Genomic DNA, 26,199 nt, shown 5'->3' with positions numbered 1-26,199 from the left:
TTACAGCTAGAAAGCAATGTTATGTTCAAGCCTTCTATATTGGCGATATTGGGGCACACCAGGAATATCTAATCTAGTTTGTGCCTGTACCGAAATTCATTCGAGGTGCATGTCTGCGACCGTTCCTTATTTTACCGTGCCTCTTGGCATTTTGTACATGTGCTGTAGAATGACAGAGTTCAAGACACCTCGCGTTTAGTGAATGGCTAACGTGCACCTCTGTAATGATTGTAATGAATATAAAACTGTAGCATGTCTAAAGCCAGCGCCGGTAGTTTATCTTGGTCTTGGTTGATTGAGAGAAATAATCGACCATAGTTGCAATGACGTAAACAATGTAATACGGCTTTGTTCTTTATTGGAGCGGGTGAACTTTTGCCACTAGAATAATAATGACAACATGAGAAGTTCACATATACCCGTACGGTACTAAATTCTTAGACAATGTAGTTTAACATCTTAGATGTCTTAGAGGGGTTAATTGTCATCTAAACACGGTATACTTATCCGATCCACCTATAATAAAAATGCCTAGCTTTTGACAAAATCCTAACACAAAAGGGGCTGTCATATTGATTTTTCTTCTTCAAGTGGACTTCAATATCATGTTTCTGATTCTATCCATGACATGTAAATTCTATCCATGACATACGTATCGATTATTGCCTAATCGTAGAAAAAAAAGAGAAATCAAGAAACATAAGTACTGGTAAACATGCCAAAACACTACTATTCCACCCCATACCTTCTTCAAATTTGCATCTATTATGCAAATAAAGTCATCATTTACATAATGGGCTTAGAGTGATCATCACTATACAAAATATAATCGGAAGTTGGCAGTTTAATTTTAGAAAAAAGTCTATTCTAACATTTGCATAATTTGTATTCATCGATGTTCACCTTCACGTTACACCACTAGTATAAAAATCCCGCCGTTTACCACAATGTGATCATTACATGAAAACTCTATCTTCATATCCATGCTTTCTATTCATCAATACTCTCTTTCTAAGTTACATGTTACAATAGGCCTATCTTGGACCGGAAAGGGTTTATGAAATTTTCGCATTACTAATGAAAATTAGATTTTGATTTGTATAATTATCAGTTTACTATATCAATCATTCTTTAGGATATCTACATACCAAATATCACGATCCCAACGCTTTCTTGATTTCTCTTCCAAAGTCTGAAAATAAACCGACTCATGTCGTATAATAAAAGCTACAATAACGCTAGGGGTTCCAAACTTAAACCACTTATTCTCTGCCTCAAGAGCTTCCTACCACCAAACAATTACGGCTATAGCATGCCTGCCTTGAGAAATCTAACCGTAATTTTTGCTTAGTACCGTAGCAAGTTGCCAGGGGCTTCCAAATCATTTTTATGTCTCAAGTCTCGACACTTGTGAGGTATATTAGACTGCCAAACCAGTGTCACTTTGTGTACTTATGATATAGATACGGGAATAAACAAATTGTTGGCTGTGATAATATGTTCTAGCTTGTCACATAGTTTAAGATATCTATTTTAGAAATTTAGGGGTCTTGCTTTTCTCCATCTTGTTTCTGTGGGCTCTTACATAGGATTTGGAGCCTGCAAAGGATATCGCCCAAAACATTTACGTACTTTGGCCTAAACCACAAAGATGAAATAATTAATGCCTTGGCTGAAGCATACCTCGTTGTCCTGTAATGAGTCTTGAACGTAGCCCTTCCTGTTTCTGACTGAGATAAAAGAGTGTCCGTCCCTCTCCGTTAGGGCAGAATTAAATTTTAATCGCGCAATCGGATCTCAGCAGTGATTCTGACCGCGTGGCCGTTACCTTACCTGTTGGCGTTGCTACGATCGATGCGGTGGTTGTTATTTTCTCGTATCATAACCGAGTGATCTAGTGATATCGATATGACTCTTGGTGCACGCTCCAAATGGAAAGAGGACAAACTCGCATAACTAATCAGGAGAGGGAACTTTACTGGTTGGTCAGTTAGATCACCTGGAAAGTATCGTTTTGCTTGTTTGTTTGTTTCGTAAATCCGGTAGATGAAGCAAACCAATACCGCACAGTACGTACCAGTTGAGTATATTGCCTCATTTGGTCAATATTGACATCGTAAAACCCTAATTGATATCAGGCCTACAGCTTCGACTATGACTTAACAGTCCTATACGAGAATGGAGGTCTCTGCCACTGGGACAACTGTAAGCTGGTCTGTTGCAAAGTTCTTTTCTCAGGATCCGCTTTTCTTCTGCCATCAGTATTGTATGCGCACCAGTTGTGTAAGACTATAAGGGTTAATCCAATCACACCCGGGAACACCATTTCTCTTTTACGATAAGTGCCAAAATATGTAAACAATGTCTTTCCCACGGGTACAACATTGGCTTCTGCTAGGCGCTCGAACTCAGAACCATTAGACTATAAGTAAATATCCCTAACCCACAAGAACACCTTGCGACCTATAAGACCGCCTCACTCTCAGCTTATCTATTTGTACCTTCGCAGTGAGTGTGCTGTCTTCGCTCTCATCGATTTACCCAAGGCCTTGAAGAATGAGAGGGACACGGGGGCTCAGGTTTCTTGAAGAATACTGAGTAAGTAATCATGGGTCTGCCCACACTACTATAATCCATCTTCAACTCCTCTGAGGTATCAACTGACCGTGAAAATGGCCAGCACTAAAGCTCTCGACGGCACTGGTAAATGACTTCAAGCAATTTGCACTTGAATCCATCAATTTTCCCCAATGATATAAAAGCTTGTTCCAAAAAAATACAGCCATTACAGTGAATTATACCAGGAGTTGGTTAACCATTGCGCCTAGGGCCCATACATCAAAACATGATGAACAAATGACTTGATGTTGACTAATGTCCTGACAACTACTAAAGCGAGCCGGGAAAAAAGCATTATCACGTGTGGCCTTGGTAATGTGCTAAGTACGTGTACACTGAGAATGGGCGGCTGATTGTACTAACGGCCACATCATTGGGTGTCGGTATTCACATTCAAAATTCAGCGCGCACGCTAGATAATTCCTACCACGTAGCACTTTTGCAAGTACGCCTCAACGCTGGACCCGCTCCCGTGATCATTTGCTCCCGGTCCGCCTGCCCCCTGTAGTAAATATCGTGGTCCGACGCTCTCCGATTTTACGACTTGCCATCCCATCATGCTATCACTCCTACTTGGAAGGTCATGTGGTTTACCATCAGCTGCCGCGCAGATACTCCTTCAGATGCTGCTACCAGATGCGGCACCTTCCTCAGGACTCCGTGATGTGCCGAGCAGACTGGTGGCAGTTCAACCATCATTTATGCCATACGGGTTCTAGTTCAGCACAATAGAGGACTGAGTACCTAGCAAGGGACTTTACTCTGAGAAGGCGGACTGACCATCTTGGAGATGTCAAGCGTCGGCGGGAAGAAACATTTCTCTTCGGTTTCCCGTTCTGCGTAAAGCGGAAATGAGCCACTAGCGAATGTGGGGCGATGTCAGGCCAGAGTAAGCTGCGTTTTCTAGTGAGGTTGACGGAGGTAAGGGATTCTATATAAGCTACTGGATACAAGAAGTACACTTGATGCATTATTTATCTATGTTATATCATCTGCTAAATGTACATTAAGTAATAGTCTAGACCTTGAATAGTGTGTAATTGGACATTATGAATGAACGGCAATTGCATTATGTTAGAGGGGTTATTCTTGAACAAGATTTTTCAGTTTCACGCACATTTATAGTTCAACCGTGTGGATCCGTACTCCGTGCCCTGAGGCGTCTGCTCCACTTTGCGAAAATGCAGGCTTATCTATAGTCATTCGCATGCAGGCAATTAAGTATGTAAGGGCCGCAAAATGCAATCAAATTCGGCAGTAATGTGCCTGGAGGTTTTGCTTTCTTAATTTGTACAAGCACTTTAATTGGGTACTTCGTCACGGCTTGGCTCATGTTCCTCTGGCAACATCTTCTGATGCAACGATTCTGGCAGAGACCACCCGAGCTCTGTGCCAGGAAATAACGTCGTGTTTTCTTTCCTTCATTATCACATATGCATATCTATACCGATAATAAGTCTTCATATTCGTTACTGGATATAACGTTTTATCACCCGCCCGTTAACAAGCTGCCCGCGGTGATAAAGAATATGAAACAAGTTCTTCACCGAAGTCTTCATCTATCTCTATTGTTTCCTAATGAAAGAAGATGAGAAATCAAAATCTTTGCAAACGTGAGCCGAAAATAGATTACTATTCACTTGATTGGTGTGACAAGGTTTATGTTTTTTTTTACTGAGTGGACATTTTGGCACATAGTGTGGCATTTGTCAATTACATTGATGGTGAGACCAGACAATATGTAAGTGATGTTGGAACTATATATTCTCATACTTCAATATATTTACTGCCTCAACCTAGATTATCGTCTGGTAATGATAATCGCCTTTTCACAGAATCTCTACATGTGCATTAAAATGTGCAATAAAGGTCTTCATTAATTTAAGCATTAAGCTCTATATGTTAATACAAATTGATCAATATTCTCATTTTCTACTCTATCTTATTAACTTCATTGATCATCGCTTGCCGGCTTTGAGGAAGAAAGTGGAAAACCTTCATACATACTTCTTCGAAACAAATGTAACTTAGAAGACATTATATCCAATAACATGTCATGTACTATCGAAGACAATGGCTTGCTTCTGATATACTAACATATTTCAATAAAGTTATGTTACATACTATTACCATCATGCTACTACCAAGAGACCTCTGATGGAAGCCGGCCAAGAATAGATATATTCTTTATGCATCAGCATCTGCTCTAAATTTCATGTGGAAACTCATGTACAGAACTCAAAGCATCTGCTGACCAAGTCCCACAAAGGACGTGTAGGTAACGAAATAAAGACTAGGGCATGCCGGTAGACTAGTAGATTATTCAATGCCAACTGCGTATTGTTCAGTTTCATTGTGTGGTAAATCTAAGTGCCGGCTGCTTTTCCCTTCAGAGCTGCCCCAATATAGTGCTCCAAAATCATGTTTATTCTTGTGTGAAAGCGATACACAGTGAGCCGTAACAATGTCAAGTACGTACTCTCTGTGGAATTATTGAAACTTGCCCTATCTGCTATTCAATGCCTTCATCACCAAATTCGTTATTGATATATGTAATAATTTACTGCTGACAGTGTTTTGTTTTTAGAATCCTAGATGGGTCAATAGTATCCACCTGCCCAGCGGTAATCGTTAGAATTCTATTAATCCGTGGTTCTGTGCCTGTGGCTGCCCATCGCATTAACGATCTTTGGAGGTAAACTCCACTCCCAATTGTTGTGCATTCCCGGCTATTGTCCACAATTAAATCATATCTACATCTTCGTTGATGTCTTTTCTCATAAAGATTATCTTCTTCTCAGAAGGACTCTGGATTTCCGTACGCTGACTGTTGATATTGAATCAAATGCGGTGAACAGAGCATTGTGTCCAGTGGGCGCAACCCATTGCCATCGTTAAATTCAAAATCGTTGAACATCTGGTAATTGATTTGCTTTTTGTTTGGCTACCTTCCATACCAATGCAAAAGGAAAAATTACACAACTCTGGGGATTTTTATTGCTATTTGAAGTTCAAAATGAAAGGATGGTTGAGCCAAATTGTACCAGCCATCACGAGTTCACAAGTCAGCTATATTTCGTTTCTAGTAAAAGGTTACAAAATTGAAAGAAGCTGTCAGGAGACCCCAACTTACGTCAATTCTTCCTGACATAAAATTATTTCAAAACCCTCATAAGTCATACAATGTATAAGGATAAAAGGTACAGGAACCGGAAGCTCTGCTGCAGCACCAAGGAGCGCCGTCGTCTTCCCAAAACCTACCCACAAAATGAATATCATCACCATCCTCCCAGATGATATAAAGTTTGCTGACCACAAATATCATATAGCACATATAGACCTAATACAAGCAGATAAAAATGAATGCATGCATGCATGGATCAACTTTATTGCTCGACAGTACACATGGTACCGTGTATGACAACAGTATACATGGTATGGTTAAACAACAATACAAGGCTATCTTATTCTACAACTACTGCAAAATAGTATCAACAGCTGTATATGAGTCAAAATATAGTTACGTATCGAATGAAGTACAAAGAAATCCATACAGGCAATATTCAGAAATTGGACATGACAACAGTACATGGAAAATAACCTGATTTAAGAGTAGGTTTGGATTTTGTTACCTCTAGCCAGAGAAAATCTGATGTCTTTCAGATTTAATATAATACCTCAGTTTTTCATGGAGGTAAAAAAAAACAAACTTGTGCCAACTTTTATTTAATACAGTGATCAATCAATGAAGAACCCAACTGATAAATGTAGATGTCTGCATTGTGCATGGCCATGGCCATTGTTATCCATCATTGTCAGGGATAATGCAATTATAATAAGACAAGGTCTAATGATACCGAGTGATTTGCCCATAGATCACATACAATACCAACACGTCACTCTGTAATATTTCTTATGGTGAAAGGATTCAGTCCTTATCTGAGATTTATACATGTACTACCGTCGATTCAAGTTGTAAGAATTTACCGATAGTCACGTACCGTTTTGCAGAAGTGAACATGCGAGGTAGTAGAGATAACCTTGAAATTTATATTGACATACTCAACACCGTACAAATTGGTGTACGTGACGGCGGGTGGGTGAAACCAGCTTCGTTAAAGACGTTCGCGGTTTGGAGCGTCGAAGCAAATTTGATAAATCATCCAAGATCATCAACAGGCATCTGTTGATGCACCACAACGTACCAAATCTGTCTAAATACATACCTGTGTTTTCTTCTGTAAATAGTTTCATCAGGGTGGAACATTTCTGAGTAAAGAAATTATAACCAGTCAGAATTGCCCTGATGAAGGTGACTGACGGTCACCTAAACGTTGGTGGAAATAGAGCTGTGATTGTGTAAATAAGAGTGTTATTGTGTAAGTAAGAGTTAATCATGCCTCCCTTTTGTAAGGTCTCTATTAATACAATAACAACTATGTATGCCATTTTCAGGCACATCATTCGTTTTCTGTGTTTTGTTATGAATTAACGAAATGCTATTTACATTTTTCATCCACTTGCTCTGAACAATTTACAATCTCAGTGACAATGTCAACGAATGGGTTGGCCCAAGCCCCGGAAACTACGGAAGAAAGCGGACTTACGAGACACTGTTCCTTTTCCAGACGGACTTATCGGCAAAAAGATCGATTATTATGTCGAGGTCCTTCCAAACTTAAGGAACGGAAGTAAATCGAAGTCGCAGCGGTAAATTGAAGATGTCTGACAGAATGGCCGTGTGCAGTAGGCTTATCAGAGTCTGCGGAACTTAATGAACATTATTTGACAGATTAATTTAGTAGGCAATGCCTAAATTTTCCGTTAATGTATTATGTCTCAAGTGTCGAGAATGGTACTAATCAAAGAATGCTCTAGAGTCGTATGAGGGCGCGGTCACATAGGTCGTGCCATAGTCGTACGATTTTGGTGCCATAGGGTTTCCAAGCAGATCGTGACAGATCCAACCACGGAGAAGGATCCAAAACAGCCTTTTGAGTACCAGGGCAGTTGATGTTGATAAGACACGTACATGTTTGGTTGTCCTCCAAAATGCCCGAAGTTATAGATTGTATACGACGATCGTACGACCTATATGGATTGTTGAAAATTCATCCGTACTGATAATCTAAATCAGCTCAAAGACGTACAGATGTATTTGGATAGTTTCATGAAATTATGCCTGCTTCTAATATTGATATGCAAATTTAATCCTGATTTTAAATTGACTTCCTCTTGTTATGTTTCCTGTGTCATCTCATGCTAAGGTTAAACTTTTGATTCACCCGTTTGGCAGTATGATTTAATGTTATTTGACCATTGTTTTTAAAGCTTCTACAACTTATATCTGTTTGATCACAATATGATTTTAAAATATCTTTTTCTTATGCATTTTACTTTTACATACTTGCCTTTGTTGGACCACCTTGACCGAAAGCTTAATAAAAAAGAGAATACCTGCTTTTACCAACCCTATTTTTTCAGTACCGTAACCCGAAACACAACTAATTTTTTAAAGGCCTAGTCCATTTCTTCACTAATTGAATGCGCCAGATGTCACTTGTTTTATAATGCTGTTTTTATTATATGCTTTTAAAAACAGAGGGATCTCAAATGTCAAAGAAGCGTTAGATTTTTATCGTCACTAGACACTATAGAAATGAATCTTCATGTATCTCAAAGGACTAGTACTCCTTTTATCAGGATTGAATATGATGCATAATTAAATAAGGCTCACATGTACTCCACCAATGTAGAAATATGAGCCCCGTTTGTGAGAGTACCTTTATGTTCAAGTGATTGTTCTGGTATCAAGGGGCCTGAGCCCAGCTCTGAGCACATGCACTTTCACGTATTAAGGAAAGACAATCAATGAATCATGATTAATACGAATCAATTATGCCATTCCAGTGAATTAGCTAAACGGAAAACATGACTTTAAAAGTCAGTAGATTTGGTACAAGCTGCACTCATGCATTAGAATAAACTGTAAGATTTGATACAGTCACATTAGGATGGACCCCTACTTTTTCGACAAATACCATGGGTTCTATATTCTACTCTGGGTGTGGCTCCCCTCAAACATGGAACCTTTTTTGGAAAGAACGTTGCTATCTCATTTTCAACTGATCCCAGTGAACAAATAGATGTACAATGCTTTACGATGTGCACACTGGTGGCTGCTAGGGATGTGAACAAAAGCTTTTTTTAAGTTGTGAATTTTTTGGTCCAAGAGCAAGAAAATACGTTGATAATCTTGTCTGAATCGAAGCTGAAGTGAGGCTTAGCAAGCAAAAATATTTAGCACCAGTGGCTGATATGTGTTTGACATTGAGTTGTTAAGGGAAAATGTTTTCTTTTCTTGATAAGCTTAAAAATTGGCGTCAGTTAACCTTGCGAACATTGTATGACAAGATACTAAAAGGAAGTTTTAACATAAAACTAAGAGAAAAATGATCAATTACTTTCATGTCACAGACAAAGCTCCGTTATTAGATGAAAACCCAGTTGTAAAAAGGAGACCATTTAGGGAAAAGTAGTTTAAACTACATATTCATGAATATGAATATGAATAAACAGACATTTTTTGGTTACCTGGTGCATATGTGTATAAGACATCTCCATTAGTATAGTCGAAAAGCGTGTGGATATCAAAACTGTACACACAACCAAGTACTTTGAAGTTAATAGTAAACCCGATGAATGAGGAATAAATTTTTGACCGCCTTTTAAAGTGCAGTTTTCGCAGGGGCCAGGTCAAGCCAGGCGACTGTCACAGAAACCCGTCACGTGACCCCGTGACATTGGTAGATGCAATAATATGCATTATACATTGCTAAGCCTTTTAACACTTTTCCTTATGGCTATTTTTTGGGACAATTTACAGTTAAGTTACCAGTTTAGATAGTTTAACTGATCCAAAGCATAGCCTCTAGGTTTATTGCCATTGAACAAGACGCGTTGTTGACAGATTCGATAAACCGATGCCCTACTTGCTTAATTAATTCATCAGACAAGAGCAATATGGTCGATTATGTCGATGGCGATGATCTTCAAAAGGCTTGGACAACATTGCTTTGAATGACATCTAGATATGCTATTCACCTGACGACTGTATCCATAATCCTCGACCCACAAGTCAACATGTCGAAGTCAGTTATTCAAGATCAGGTTTCCAAGTGGAAGGTATTAGTGCCTTTTGAAGCAAGCGAAAGAGGCTATTCTTTGTTTAACCTTTGTGTGGACCTCTACACTGGGTCACTGCAATATCGATTCCACATCATTGCCTTTGCAAGTAATTTACCGGGCGAGGAAAGGTAAGATGCCATTATCTCCCGTGCAGTAATATAGTTCTAATTTGTCCAATAACGTTGACCCTCTGGTGATCAACTGAAATTACCTATAGTCACGATAAGAATCCTCTGAATTCTCCAGTGCTACTTGGCCATGGTGCCAATACAAACCGACGGATATCACATTCGCCTTATGATCCTCGTTGGATTACACAGTAAGGGCACTCTAGGGATTTTCTGCCGTACAAAATTCAGTTGAGAAATGCCGTCTTAGGTCTGTATCTGCTGTCTAACATCCTACACATCGTCAAATGTCGCTCACATTTGTAGTAGACTACCAACATTGAACGATGGTCTACGGCAGATGTGCATCCAAGAAAATGATGGCCGTTGGCAGGTATTGACTAACATACTGACCCTGTTCTGGAGGTGAAATAAAGCAATGTTTTGCCTGATTAGAGAAGTCATCCCGGTCACAATACACCCATCCAATTATTGCATTCCGGCAAAGGGACATGCTAATAGAAAGATGTTAAAAACCTAAACCTTGAATAGATGCAACGTGTAAAGAGGTCAAGAAGCATCGTTTGATGTTGACCATATGACGTGTAACTGTAAGAGGTATGTATGATGAGGCTTTGATTCTATCTTCTTGACATCTTCCATGTCGAGTGCCACTCTTACTCTGCTACCCGAACCATTATGGTCACCAAGATGCCTTGTTATGTCCTGCATGTTCTTTACCATTCCATCAACCCAGTAACTTTCCTTAGGACATACAGGTAGTTAAGGGGGGTGGGTCTTCCTGGTCTTATTCTCGTATGTGCTAGAATCCATAGTGCCAAGTTGGACACCACAGCTGCTTCCTTCATCTTTCTGTGGCAGTGGCCAGCAAACCGCAATAATCTAGCTCTCTTTCCTTCCAGCAGCTAAGTACGCTAGCTGCCATGGTAATTATATAAGTGTCTGTCAGTAACCATTATGAATACCATGCATCAGTTAGGGAAATGCTTGGAACTACGGCAGGGGGTCAGAATGCACGGAATTAAGTCGGAATTGAATATAGCGGGGAAAGAAACGCTTTTGTTTGGTGAATTTTAGCTTAATACATTCCTTGTAGCATCAATGACTACAATCTTTACCACAATCACAACTCCTGCAGATAAGGACTACCAGAGCATATGTGGTGAAAAGACTGAATAATGAATAAGGTTGTTACGATCGCAGTAGTGCTGATGACTGTTGCCTGATCCAACCTATTCATTTATATCCTCCCCATCTTCGAAGGCATACCAGATAATCCCCTCATCTGGTGGAGTTAGGCTCTTCTCTCTGTCTAGCCACAAAACGGCGGGTTGCATTTGGGTGTATCCCGATGAGCTTTAGAGAGAAAAAGACGAGAAGTGAGTGCGTTCTCACGAGACCTACCGACTTAAGGATGAAATTTAACCTTGCATTTGCACCAGCGCTGTGGGATTGATTGTAATTTCATTAATGCTGCCAGGGGACTTCATCAGAGGCGGGTACGAAGGGAGTTATTGATTATGGTTAGATTCATAAAGGGAGTCCGGTCCCAATAGGAGATAAGACGACAGCTGGTCGACTTCACTCGTGCCAAAGCTTTATTCTGCCTGTTCTGCAGATACTGCGGGAACACTGCCTTCAAACGTCCTGGGACGACCATGTCCTTGACAAATAAAGTCGAGTAAGATCAACCTTGACCTCTCTACTCTTGCAATTGTGTTCCCTTGGTTGGAGTGGTATGGAGGGGAAGAACAACAAACATCAAACGACACAAGTACTGTGTATAATGTACGTACAACATTGTACAGTATGTAAATCAACTTAGGTTGATTGAAGGAAAGTCATCATCTTGGTTCACATCTTTGGTGCAAATGAGACCTTATCTTGAATGTCAGGTACGGATGTAAATTGCAGAGTCAATAATCACGTTATTTGGACGTTGACTTGAAAATACAAACCCCATATACATGTACCCGTATGACGGTAATGTTTTTGGGTCTAATGTTCATATTGCCACAAGTTGGGTTGAAACTGCAATAGTGCATTCCTTCTACTTTTCATGTCTATAGCTACGTTACAAACACTATGGAACATGAAAGCAAACTTCAATGTACGGATATTCATAAATTTCACTGTCTTGCACCTTTCACACCACCAATGCAGCCTGGCAGTCTATACTCACTTGCTTAGTCAAACGTCTTTGTTAACCATACCTAAAGGGCTCCGTTGTGTATGTAGTTGGTAGTTTAAATGAAGCAAAAGAGTTATGTTGAAATGGAGCAGGTCATTGTTAACATAACCCTCCGCCTCATTCCCAACTACCAACTTTATGAATAATTGATCAAGGCGACCCCCCTCGCCCTTGACGCCAAGAAAACAAGGTAGGTTCGAAAATTGGTCTCTTCGTCATTGTCCATGGGTTGCTGCATGTCGATACAAGCCACCTAGTTTTTCGTAGCCATAACCAACGAATGGGTATGAGTCTGGCAGCGAGTCAAAAGTTTTCTAAAGTTTGAAGTGAAATCATAGGTTGTGGACATGGTTAAAGAATCATGAAAAATTATAAAATCAACTACCAGTCAAATCATCATCATCGACCTCCCTCCGTCTAAACAGATGATGGAACGCACCCCCTCCTGCAACAGTCAAATAATCTCCACAAAAAACGAACAATCGCCATATCGGTCTAAAGCAACTCTTATGTTTGGGACCTTCCCCAACCGATTAACATTGCCCCCAACAGTTGGCCAACTACGTTTGGTGGTATGTTGGGAGCAGTCTGACAAGTTTTACGCCACGCAAATCTTCCGGGACAACCATGCCCAGCCGTTTCTCAACCATTTCACAACCAGTACTGCTGAACTAGCCCTGAATGGTTGCGAGTCTACTCTCAGTCATGTTGAAAGATTTATTAGGACTTAAATGAAGTGCTCTGTATATCTTATCTACCCCTGCTCCTTCCCTTCTTCCCTCATGACCTCAATGAAAAGAGACCTGGAGATCGATTTGAGCTTTTTTAATGAATGAATGATTAAAGGTTTAGAAGAAGAAAAACAACAATCACTTACAACCATGTCGATTGCCGACTCCCCCAGGATCTGATTCCCAACTGATTGGCAATTACTCTCACGCATTAAGATGGGAATAACAAGACAGTTCATTTTTGTTTTAATAAGAATAATCCATACTTCCTTGTTAAGCCCCTGAAAGGGATACGATTTTAGTCAATATGGCGTCTAAGCTTCTTCCGTGTTTTGGTTACATGTAGGTTGTATGAAGGTCGGGGGTGGTTGTAATCCGTTCTAGTCTTAGTCGGTTGAGAGTGAGTCAAGAAAGATCGTCTGAGGATCTAAAGACCATTTTATATTGCTTACTAGTTGTGATCAGGAATAAGTCAGCAATGGATCCCGACCACTGCCCGACAACTGCAGACTCCCCAATCACTGGCCAACTGATACTCAACTCTTTCTCAATCCATTCTAAACCTTTCGTTCACTCCCGAATATTTCAATGTCGGCCAGTAACTAAATGCGCCGAGCTAGCTCCCGACAATGGATGAGGGATCGTTCGACGTGGTTATGATACGATGGTCGACTATATGTATAAGAGGGGCTTAAGGCATCCTCTTACTAGTCAGAACATGTAAACCATACCTATATTTTATGTCTGTGTGGGCTATTCGGTCCGCTAACACACTTGTAAAAAATCAATACTGATATATCTTCTTTCGACAATAGGCAATTAAAGGCATTTATGTCCTGCCCATTGTGATATCCAGTTGCCTGCATCACGGCCAATTGCGCATGACTTCATCGTAATCTAAACATTATCATGTACAGAGATCTTCGTCAATGATGAACAGTAATCATCATCGGTAGGTTCATCATGCGGATTCAAACGGTAATTAGAAGAGTTCCCATACTCTGCTTGCTGCATAGATGCAGCAAAGTTCTATCATTGAGAAACTAAAGTGGAACAAGCCTGTAGTATAGGTGATGTAGAGAGCCATTAAACCAGAGGTCACTGTCATTTCAATGTTGCACCGGGCAATATGAAGACGGAAACACATTACATACGACGGATCATTCGGCCTATAAATAAACTAGGATATTGCCTGGTCACAAAGAGCGTACGACCAAGTGGAATGGACTAAAATACCAATATTTTTATTGGAGGCCTTCTAAATATAGAGGCTTGGCGAGGAATAAACGAAGTTAGAACGACTGATCATATTGTAACGGCTTCTTCCTCCATTTGTAAGTGCAAGGAAGCGGGAATGTTGTTAACGACTAATTTGAAACGGTTCAAGTGTGCGAAAACCTCTCCTGAGTCGAACCGTCTACATTGCATATTGAAAGACAAGGAAAGACAATGTACATGAACTCCAGAGGAAAAGCATGGAATATTCACAAACCACAGTGCCAACTTAAAACGTCTCATGGAAAGTAAGCAGTCACAACAAACATTGAAAGCTATTTCTCTTGATTAGTTTTATCTGTAAGAGTATCTTTTCATATTCTTATTTCTCCATAGGTGTCAGTTTCATTAGCAATAACATGTTAGCTCCCTGCTGCTATATATAGAATAATGTAATAACTAGTAATGCATTTTTTTCATATCCTGTTTTAGGATTATTTTATACATTGTTATAACACATGATGAATGTGTACTTCGATACATGTTCTAACAATATATATTCGCCCTTGGCAAGCGAGATAGATAATACAGTTTCAAAGCAAAGTACTTTGTCATTACGATTATTCATATGCATAAAACAGCCTTCACATTTCATAACACTAAACACATATTCACACTACATTTTGTTTGTGCCCTATAAGTATTCACTTTCACATCGTCATATGTCTTCAATAATAGACATTCGACTAAAATACCAATTTTAGACATTGCTAATTCTATAATAATAATAACTTTATTGCATACCCATGCCCAATGGGTATGCAATTATGCTAGCTAAAAGCAAAAAAATATGCTAGTTAAAAGCAAAATCGTACACAAGAGGAATAAAAGAAATTAATAAACTGAAGGAGAAACAACAGCTGGTCTGAATCCATTTCTGTTTAACCTATTCTAAACGTTTGACGTCTTGTCTCGTTTTGCAATGTTTTGTCGGTCTTGTTTCTTAAGACCTTTCAATGTAGTCGTAGGCCACATTGTATTTTGCATACAATAAGTTATTATTTTAGTCCCCTTGAGTATGACATTAGCAAGAAAAATTTGGACAGACATTCGCACTCATTTGCACCGAAATAACACGTCTACAAGTATGGGATCAATTATGTACAAGTGCTTAGGATAAGGGGTGCATAATAGGGGGGCTATAGTTCATTGGAAACATTAGTGATGGTACTATTTGTTTTGAAACTGCAAAGGAAGCAACTACGCTGGGTTCAATAATAACGCAAGATATCTGGTATATTTGCTGTACAGTCCTATTTAGTTTCTGTTGTTACGGAAGATTGAAGTACTTGTTCAATATGTTTACCTTGTACTTTTTTCCAATTTTACTGACATGAAGAAAATAGCTTTCCCCTTACTATATCTGAACTCACGCATTAAAAAAAATGGAATCTGTCGTTTTTTATGTCTCAGGAAACAAAAAAGAACACAAAGCAAATAACTTATGTCGCTTTTTATTATTTTACTGTTATATGCAATTAGTCTTCGGGCAAGAATGTGCAATTAACTCATTATTATTACTATCAGCTAGAGATGTATGCTTTATCTTCAGCAACGTACTTTCTGCATATTTTATGCTATTCCCACGAGAAATTCTGTGAACTTCACATTCAGACAGTGCAATCATAAAAATTATTGAATGAAAGAATGGATGGTTATGGCAGTTGATATAAACATTAGAAACTATTTCCTTGCATCCACGTTACATCAGTTTTCATCTTTCTACTCACAGAAGAGATATCATTTCAAGCAACTGTCTGCTGATACGAACACAAATGGAACAAATAAAACATAAAACAACATAAATTGATACTACACGTTGAAACAAGCTGTCTGCAATAGCATTGTCATTGAAGAAATACTTCACGGATAAGAGGCAGTACATGTAACAAATAGAGTCGTTAATTTCATTTTATAGTCTCTGCTAATTGCTGTTTAATTCCATACATCTCGTTAGAGTCCCACAGAGATCGTAAGCAGGAGCAGGTAAATCTGTATATTGTATAAGATAACATTAAGATAACCATTGTATATCCTATTTGTCATTGCACATGCACGTGTCCTAGCATATGGCTCTTTCATTATTTCAGATTTGTGTTTTGTCAAAATAGCTTTAATCTGACGTATATTTGCAGGTCTTTAATGTACTTCTACTAATTGTCTCGTAATTATAAGCTAAGTAGATGCACTGAGACTGGGGGGTTCATTGAAATGCAGACAAAATCAGTTACTAAACGCGACTTTATAAACACCTAGTTAAGCTAGGGGTTTCAATGCCAGTTTCTAGTTGGAAGATTTTCCTGATGCCCCTTCAGGATAATCCTATATCATAGATCTCTTCTGCCCTCTCCGTAAACAGGCACCGTGCAGGTTAATACAGCTGGAAACAATTATATAATGCATAATGTTATGTAAAATGTAGGTATATAGTAGAGAGCAGGGGAGGGGGGAAGGCGATATTTAGATCGTACATTTGTATATACATATGAGTCGATATGACCATTTTAAAAATCTTATCAATATAGAGTTGTTAGCTTTTTTGTTTTCAATCTCTATCTCTGAAGAGTTATGAATCATCAGGAACGTCGAATCACAAACTATGTGAATCGTCCACCTTATGTTTTCCCTTCAGTTGAAATACATATAACAGAAAAATAAGTTTTTCATAGAGTAGTTAGTCATATAAATTCATACAAGCAATAGCCACCACTTAGTTCTGTATAACACAAATGGATTTCAGTGCTATTATTACCCATGCTATGTGTTAATGATAACCTGTAATATCATTCAAATTGGATTAATACTAAAACATGTGCAATTAGTTTGTCATCTTCTTGAAGGCTGTGTAACTACTTTGCATTCTGAAGCTCTTCTTTACCAGTAGGTTCCACTTTATTTCATATCAAAATTGGCATCCTGTACATGTTTATCTAGGTTAAATGTCAATGATAACCTAGTCATAATTTCAATCATTTCACAGGCGGCACGTCTAGAATTCTTTACGATTTAGAAGCCATTCTTTCCAATAAAACCTTTCGTATCACCTTCAATTCACTTTTATATGTGATCGTGACGATTCGCTTATCGTAATTCACCTTGTGAAGCTTTCACGTGCACTGCCTCAGTCTCTCATTGGTCAAAACAACAAATTAATCAGGCTAATGGTTTAATCTAATGGATCCCATGATTCAACAGCACTCCCTTTCTGTTATACCAAAACAACAAGGCTATCACTACAAGGATACTAATTACTGAGTGATTATGTCGAGAACACGATACCAATAACCCCCGAGAATTCGTCACCTTTGAAAGGGAGTTTGTCAATTACTGGAAGCTTACACCTCTTTAATGCTTTGCGGAAAATTAGAAAGCACGTATAACTAAGCCCCATGATGTTTATCCGTGGATGCGTTTTGAAACCCAGTCAGAGAGTCATGTCCTCAGTGTGCATATTTTTCTGTTGCGTGTGAAAGGAAGAACAGATAAGCTGCTGCCAGAGGGAGACAAAATATGTACAGATAGTAATGGGGGGTCGCTATCATGACATGGCTGTGATAATTCATAATCACTCTTTCTACACTGACATCTGGCTAAATGCGGTATGCTGCATGGATGGCTACACGCAGATACGTGACTATCATATTTTAAAATGTAATTCAGTAATATGACTGAGCTAAACGAATAGTGCATACCAGTAAGGTAGTACGTACTTTCTTCATTGGACTTGCTTGTCTTGTGATATTTGTTGACTGTGTCACATCCTATCCCCCCATGGATATTTTTATACTTAAACACACAATAGGTATTCTTTTATACCATGATTCAAATTACCACATTTTACATATCCATGGAATGCATTCATTAGATACGATGTTTTGTGTAGAAAGTTTCAAATCTACTTGCTAATGTACAACAGCTTTCAAGACACTCCATTATTGCGACTGCAAAGCAGGTGCAAACATAGGTAAGTACATAAAGCATTGCTTAGTATCAGCAAGGATGCTAAAACTCACGATTAGACCCACCGGGCAAAAAGAAATAACAAATTTACTTATGTTACTTTTTGCCGTTTTGTAAGTATATAAGTTTATACTTTGTAATTCATAGTTGATCTTCATTTTTCATCGGGTCAATGAATTTTCTTAATCGGTGGATCTGGTAGATTCCTCTTGCCACTTAGATGATTTCAATTCTTTGCATAATGATTTAATTTCTTTGCATAAGTAGAATTGTATGATACCAGCCTGAGCATTTTTGTCACTGAAATTATACTTTTATCCTCGTCTTATAAAAATGACACTATTGATCTCATTACTAAGACGATTCACGGGAAAATATGAACTGAACACCTTTCAACCCGATAAGATGCATAATTCGCTAAATCACCTCCGAATACCTTGACCCTAGTCTTGTCCAATTATGAAAGGAACGTGAATGAGGCCGTCTACAACATTTATAAGGAGAAGGATGCTGAATGAGTCAAGACGTCTTCAGACAATCACTTGGGGTGAACCGTAGTGGAAGATTTAGAACGCCTACACAAGACATGGGTGGTAGACTTACGGAAAATCCCTATTACATTTTTCCTTCCTCAAGAAAGACCTCAGAGATTCCCCTCACGTAAGCAAAGTCTGGTTCATCATGTCCCTCCATTAGGAAGATTGGGGGGTCTTCAACTGTAAGAGTTTAGCACATTACCATATGGCAAATGGAAACACTCGCCACCAGTATCGAAGACAAAGAGTAGACTCCTTTTAAAGGACGCTCATTGCAAAATGAAATTGCACATAGTCTAAGAGTCAGCACGCCATCGTCTGAAAAATGAGTGTGCCGTTATTGCCATGCCATGTACGTCCGTACGAAACGTATAGCTAAGTCCTGATTGCGATGATTTAGCGTAATCGCGTTTACTTTAGCATTTGAATGTTAGACCATAACCACAAGCAATGCCCAGAGCAAATTATCTCTTCGGCGGCTTGGCAGCCCTGGGACCCGGGTGGGATTAGGAGATCGTTTGTACTGCCGAGAACTGAGATGTTTGAACCACACATTCCTTTCGAACGTGGAGGTTTTGGTAACAAAAAAGGGCCGTAATTATCCCAGGCTCACTCAGCGTTTGTGCTCAGGAAAGTCCATTAAGAGAACGGAGCGGATTTAATAGAGCAATTATGTTTTGGCAATGTCCAGACTGCGGATTCCTGGGGGAAGGGTCAACGTCAGGCAAAAATGCCAAGCGTTAGCAAAATGGCGTTTGGAGCATAACCTTAACCTTATAAAGAATGTAATAAAACTCTGATATATTTGATATTCCGTCCACATAGTGTCTTACATAATCTATTTTCTGTTGGTAATCATTTGATGAAGTAGTAATTAAATCTGATTCCAGTGAAAATGGGAAACAATCACCAGAGTATTGCTCTTTAGTATGCTTAGATGGGCAGTACTCCCCGCACTCGATACATTCATAAAGCAATTTGAAGCCTTTGCCTGTACCGCTAATTATCTTACCATTATTCATTATCAATGGATGTCTCCCACAAGAGTGGGTGAAAATACATCAAAACCAAATCCCACTTTGAGCATCATTGTTTATTCATCATCGACTGTGATGTACTTTATCATCATCCAAACGAGAAGAACAGGTCCTGTTCCAGTCAACGGTGTAATAACTTGCATCCCGTCCATGTAGTTCGATAGAATCATTACCGGAGTACGGGTCCCATGTTTGTCATGGATTTCTGCTGATGCCGTGCACGGCAGTGTCACATTTTCAAGTGCTGCCTTTGTGTACCTCAGCGATATATTGATAACGACCAGCAAAAAGATATCTGTAGAGGGACACGATCTTAAGAAACTGCAAGAGATATTAATGGGATACAGATGAGTTTGGTTTTATGCTCACGCAAGAGAGAGATCTAGTGCTGATTTCCAACTGAGGCACGTCCCGTATTCACTACCAATTTATGACAAGCTGTTCGTTTTATCAAGAGTAATAGAATGTATAAACTGCACGTTTAGCAGTTTACATTTTCTGACTGGTAGCGCTCTCTCATTTTTTACTAGATACAGGACTTGACTTTCACGGATGGTAGGCCACACCCTTAATATTCCTGCAGGTCTCTTGTTGACAGCTTAACGACCACATATTTGCGGCTTGACTCATATAATATCTTGTTCGTTGCGACAATTGTGTGTAGTGAATTTGCCAGCAGCTACTAAGATAGATTTCGCCGTTCACTTTGACACCTCCACTATATATGATTGGAATATTTACAAGTAGCTATAGGTTTCTTTTTACGATGGCACAACATACCAAGGAGTGGATTTGAAGTATTCTATTTCGGTAACATGTTTCTGTCAGATCAGCCATGTAGATAAGACGAGTAGCAGTAGTTAAGTGCCGCGTTCACAAAAATGTACCCGTGCACTTTGCTGTTAATGCTAAAGCCATTTGTCTCTATTTCGAAAGAACACAGCGTGATCTTCTTCCTTCGACAGTAGGCATCATGGGCGTGATTATAGCGGGATATATATGCCACCGACAACCGCTATTATGGTATCGATGTTCTTTAGGTGATTATGCTATCCTGTCAGAGCCTGTCCTCGATGTCCTGTAACATATGGCCGCAGACGACACGGGAGGGAGGAATGTTAATGTACTTGGGTCCGCTTCACAGCCTACCGTCATCAATAGCCGCGGCGTGGGCGGGACGGACCAATCTAGCTGAACCTTCCGGAGCATCAGGCGATTGGAAGAGACACCGAGAAGCCTCAGGTTATGTTTACTAAAGGATTGCGGGACGGGTAGATTCGGATGGACCTGGAGAAGTCGTTAAGTGGCGGATCGGAAGCTGCCGCAGCACGGTACCTGCTGGGGGAGGAGAAGGAGGAGGCGTGAGGAAGGATTCGCGGAGAGGAAATGTTTTTCCTTGCGCCTTGAAGATGGGAAGACAACGAGCATCATTAAGAAAGGTCTGTTGGTGTATTGATCGATTTTTAAGTTTGTTGAGTGTACGTTGGGATGGCTTTCTTTCGTAGATGGACATGTGCCGCCTTGCATATTGTATTCAGAAATTGTTCGAGCGACTGAAAAAGGACATCTAGTAGAAACCCCTACCTTACACAAAATGGGGTATACATCTAGAACTTATTTTTTGCAGTTCGTATTCATTTGAAAATCCCAACGGATGCGGCCTCCCCCAGACAACAATTACAGCGCCACGTGTGCGTGGCTTGAAAGCCACTGAGCTCTCAGAATAGATGGGTGTAATATATTTCCCTCGCTTGATACACTTTGAACACGGCACCGTCAGAGCTGAGTCAATCTTAGGCCACAATTTGGACCTCCTTACTTGAAGGCTATTTAGATTGGCGTCATAAAACGTCATACTTGTCCTTGGCTTATATGAGCCAAGAATATAGTGCCGTTTTTATGTTTTACCCGATAATGCAGATATAAAAAAGATCAAACTTCACAGAGAATCTAGCTCTAGTATTCTTAGCAGGGTCAATTAGCCAATAACAAGTCAGCTAACCCATACAATTCATAGTCATGTGTGTACATGTCTGTAGTGAATATTTTCTGCACAACGTGTAAGATATTTCTTCACCTTTGTGTATCTCTTTTCCAAAGTAACTTAAGCAATTTTGGAGCGTTAAAAATGGAAATATTCTGGATGAGTTAATCTGTATATGGTATTGACATTTACTTCAAAATATCCCCATATTTACATAATTTCTTCATGCTTTGAGCAGTTAAAAACGGTGCATATATGGTCACTGGCTGGACCAAGGCCTTATTTGGGGGGGGGGGGGGCTGCAATATTTAAGACCTTTTCGTGAAGATTAATTGTTTCTGCGCCATTTTAAACCACCCAGTATGAAAAAAATGATGTTACCGTGAGAATATGGTGCAGTAGATGTCAATGTCAAATTGTCTTATTCAGAATATTTCCACTTGTAAGGCTCTGATATTGCTTAGGTTGCCTTTACTAGAACAAAATATATGTAGTTAGGTATAATTATGTCTGTTTCACAGGTCCCAAAGCCTGAGTTGCATCCATATATATCTGTCGGACCTTTTAGTTGATGGGATGTTATCGTATATTCTTAATATGTGCTTGCACACTTCTTAAGATGTAAATTCAGTTGGCGGAGACTTTTGCTAATCTTACAGTGATTCGACCATGGCCGATTCCATTTAGCGGACGTGGAGTAGAATGGCTGCTTCACGTAATAGTAACCATGTGTGTAATAACATATAGAAGTGTGTAATAACATGGAGCAGCGTCTTGGGAACTCAGTTTGGTCAAAGGGAACGCCAGTCCCTTTATTGTAAAAATTCCTCCGGTACAAAATAGGTCAATCGATGGTAGTCACGTGTTTCTCAGTCTAACTGTCAGTGATATACAATGACAGGTCCATAAGAGCAGTCATTTCCTACCCCAGTAACCTCATATTTGATAGGCTTATGCCATAATCAAAATTGCCCGGCAATCTGACTTTCGACTTAATTGCTAAACAACGTTGATACAAAAAAGTCCTCATGCAAAATAAAGGCAATTGACATTGATACCATGTCTTTCCGTAAGATTAGAAAAATATTTCTAGGACGTTTTTGTAACTTAAGACATATGTTGGTTTCATACTTCAGTTCATATATTTGTTTTTCTTTACAAAAACACACTCTGTCGTGTAATATTTCGTTGTCAAATGCCAGAAAATATCTGCAGGTTATACAGATCACATCCTGTTATACATATAGTTAGGTATAAAAATATCTATTTCACAGGTCCCAAAGCCTGTGTGAGTTACATCCATATATATCTGTCGGACCATTTAGTTGATGGAAAGTTATCGTATATTCCTAATGCCAATTCTATAGCGTTTTATTTCTCAACACATCATACAGTACATGCCGTAATTCTTTGCCACTATTAACTCGTCCAGTTGTCAATTCACTTCTTGTAAACGTCCCCTGTAAATGTGAACTACCGTCGTCTACATTTGCGTTTTATTCAACGTGATCTTATTTCTTATCACACCATACATGCTGTATTTCTTCGCCACTATTGACTCGTCCAGTTGTCAATTCAGTTCTTGTAAACGTCCCCTGTAAATCTGAACTACTATCGTCTACATTTACGTTTTATTCAATGTAATCGTAGATCTTTGATCAGATTCGCGCTGAAAAATCCATAACAGGTCTTTAAACTTGCATACCGTACAAGAGAAATCAAGCTGCATAATTCCACGGATCCGGACCCTTTCCAATGGAGGATGCGCCCGGTTGACAGCCAAACATTTGGCAGATCGCTCGACGAATGTCCAAGATAAAGACAATTTTTTATGTTTAGTGTATTTTATTTGTGGTCTTTTAAACATACATTTACATTTTGCATCATTTTTCAATTATCAATAACACAAATCAGATTTTGGTCTCTGTATAGTCGTCGTTTTGGGGAAGGACGGAGTTTTGCAGTGCCAGTACATAGGAAAAATATATGTATCCGAATATCCAAAAGTAGGCTGATGTCACTTCCTCATGAAAGTACGTTGTGATCTGAGGGGATGTAGCCATGAATTCCGCTTGACACGTTTTTATCCGCTGCGCCCTGCATTCAATGGGAGAGAAATCCGAGAGACGACGTTAGCTATCTGCCTCCGCATACACAATGCCCATGAATGCCTCATACAGCAGAACAATAAGCCCATTTCCAGCGACTTCCAGTCTCCCTGTGAAAGCAGGATCTCATTACACAGCTGATAGACTGCGAGGTTTAATGATAGGCTTGTGTAGAAAAGGATTGTCTACATCCGTGTGGAGCCAGTTACAGCTTATCATGACAGTAGTGCAATCAGCACCTCTTTATCTGTGTGGCTCCAGATGCACACTAGGAGACCATGGCAGGAAATCGCAAAGACATAGACTTAAAACAAGAGTGTAGTTCACTGAACATTATGAACATTCTCTTATCGTACACTTGAAACGTCGTTGAAGCACTCCTCCCCAAGATTACAATGTGTAGGCGAGAAGAAACGCATGACAGGAACTTGCGTGGATATAGACTTGGCACGAAACAAGAGTGTTAGTAACTGAAGGTTATGAACCGTCTCATTTCGTACAATTTATTACTATAGTATCACATTTGAAGCACTCCTCCCAGCGATGAAAATGTGTGGGCGAGACCAGATCCAGGACAGGAACTCGTGTGGATATAGACTTGGCTTGAAACAAGAATATAACTCTTTGTTATGAAGCGCCTCATTCATTCCTTGCTCCCGCCCCAATATTACAATGTTGAGGCTAGACCTAACGCATGAAAGGAAATTGCATGCAAGAATATACACTCAACTTGGACCATGCAAGAGTGTGATTCACTGCATGTTATGAAGCACGTCATACCGCACACTTCAAGCACCATTGCAGCGCTCCTCCCCACGATTACATTGATTAGTCGAGAAGGCGGGAATGTGAGAGCGCCAGGTCGTAATCTCGTGACGGATAGAGACCCCCTAACGAGCTTGCCAGATCCCTTAGCACAGCATCTCTGGTGGAACTAACACCAAACAGGGATGGTGACGACCGTAATGTTCAGGTTCAATGAGTAATGCTTGCTTCCCTCCCGGTCTAAGCAGGTGTGTAATAGAATTCGGCATGAGTCGAGGTATCTCTCGGAGTGATGGATAGAACGATGAACGCGTTATCTATGGTGCCTCAACGCTCGGCAGGCACGCAGACAAAGTACGTTATAAAAGTGTCTAATGCTAGAAATACCTCAAGAGTTTTGGAGGAAATGTTAAGGGCGTGAAAAAGATGTTGCTACGCTTCCTTATGTGGAGTATATACAGTTAGCCAGTCACCAGAGTCTGCGGAAGAGAAAACATGTATGACGTCACTGGTAGGTACACGATGCTTTATACAACTGTTAGTTAAATCTCGTTGTTCTCGACGTTTGCATGCATGGTTACAACAGACAACATATTCCTGTACCTACAGTCGTGTTTTCGCCTGAATGGCACCACTAGATTCTATTTTAAACCTGTTTACATATGGCAGGACTGCCGGGAATTTAGTATCTTGCAGAGATTGTGTGTGGAATCGTTGGGATTTATGCACCTGGCGGCATTTATTTGATTTCTTAAGGATAAGGCAACGCCACATATATCGAGCCATTGAAGAGGTTTATCCGTAGAATTTGTCACGAAAGTTCCAGTTTGATTTGGACAATCTATAAAAATAAAATGCTGCCAATACCAATGGTTATGAAAAACCTTCCCATTTTGGGCTTCTAACTGCCAGTTAAAAACTCCGACATTCCACATAACATGACAAAGTGAATGTAAAGTTATGAGTGGTATGAAATGTTGTATAGAACTGAGGAAATAACACTGTGCTACTCGCCTCAGGGACTACATTACAATTGTAAGTACCCAAACGTCAAGAAGCGTAAGTTGACTGAAAGGACAGCAGAGAGATGACAAACGACATCATAATCAGCACTATAGATATAATGCCGGCAGGACCAATAATACGCCAGTAAAGGTGTTAACGGACTATCTTATCAAATCTCACATCATGTGGGATTTATAAGCCCTTGGCTCCGGTTTTGAGTCACATAGTTGATGGTACAACTGGCAATCCGGAGGAGAATATGATAGTTGGATACACTTGCAGGTGTCATATGTACTTTATCGTAGTCGTCTTCATGTGTTGTTATCTTAGACATGAAAATTATTTGCATGTATGTATGAGTGTTTGTCTATATGTATGTATGTATGTATGTATGTATGTATGCATGTATGTATGTATGTATGTATGTATGTATGTATGTATGTATGTATGCATGTATGTATGTATGTATGTATGTATGTATGTATGTATGTATGTATGTATGTATGCATGCGACTAAATCTACGTCATAATAGTTTTCGCATACGTTCGTATTCCACCCGTAAAATATCTAACCCGCGAAAAAATGACTACTGTCGACTATCTTGCTTTAATTAGACACCAGCTCGAACATCAAAGAACGATGTACTTCAGAGTATTACTCGCCTTCATAAC

General features: G+C 39.6%; 1 protein-coding gene across 2 annotated transcripts in view; it reads left to right on the top strand.

The window, feature by feature from the left end:
* Positions 1 to 3,006: 3,006 nt before the first annotated feature.
* The window catches only part of LOC118429692 (angiopoietin-related protein 7-like), a 49,241-nt gene continuing 26,048 nt past the window's right edge, over positions 3,007 to 26,199 (top strand). Inside the window, exon 1 of one of the 2 annotated variants that reach the window (XM_035840294.1) lies at positions 3,007 to 3,540. The gene's annotated coding sequence lies outside the window, so the exon portion shown is untranslated. Of the gene's footprint in view, positions 3,541 to 20,755; positions 21,105 to 26,199 lie in introns of those variants that run through there. The other variant, XM_035840302.1, reaches the window with a different exon arrangement.

This window comes from Branchiostoma floridae, chromosome 1, assembly GCF_000003815.2.
Source record: "Branchiostoma floridae strain S238N-H82 chromosome 1, Bfl_VNyyK, whole genome shotgun sequence".
In the NCBI taxonomy this organism is placed as follows: domain Eukaryota; kingdom Metazoa; phylum Chordata; class Leptocardii; order Amphioxiformes; family Branchiostomatidae; genus Branchiostoma; species Branchiostoma floridae.
The sequence above is the reverse complement of the archived record's forward strand: the minus strand, read 5'-3'. Positions and strand labels throughout refer to the sequence as shown.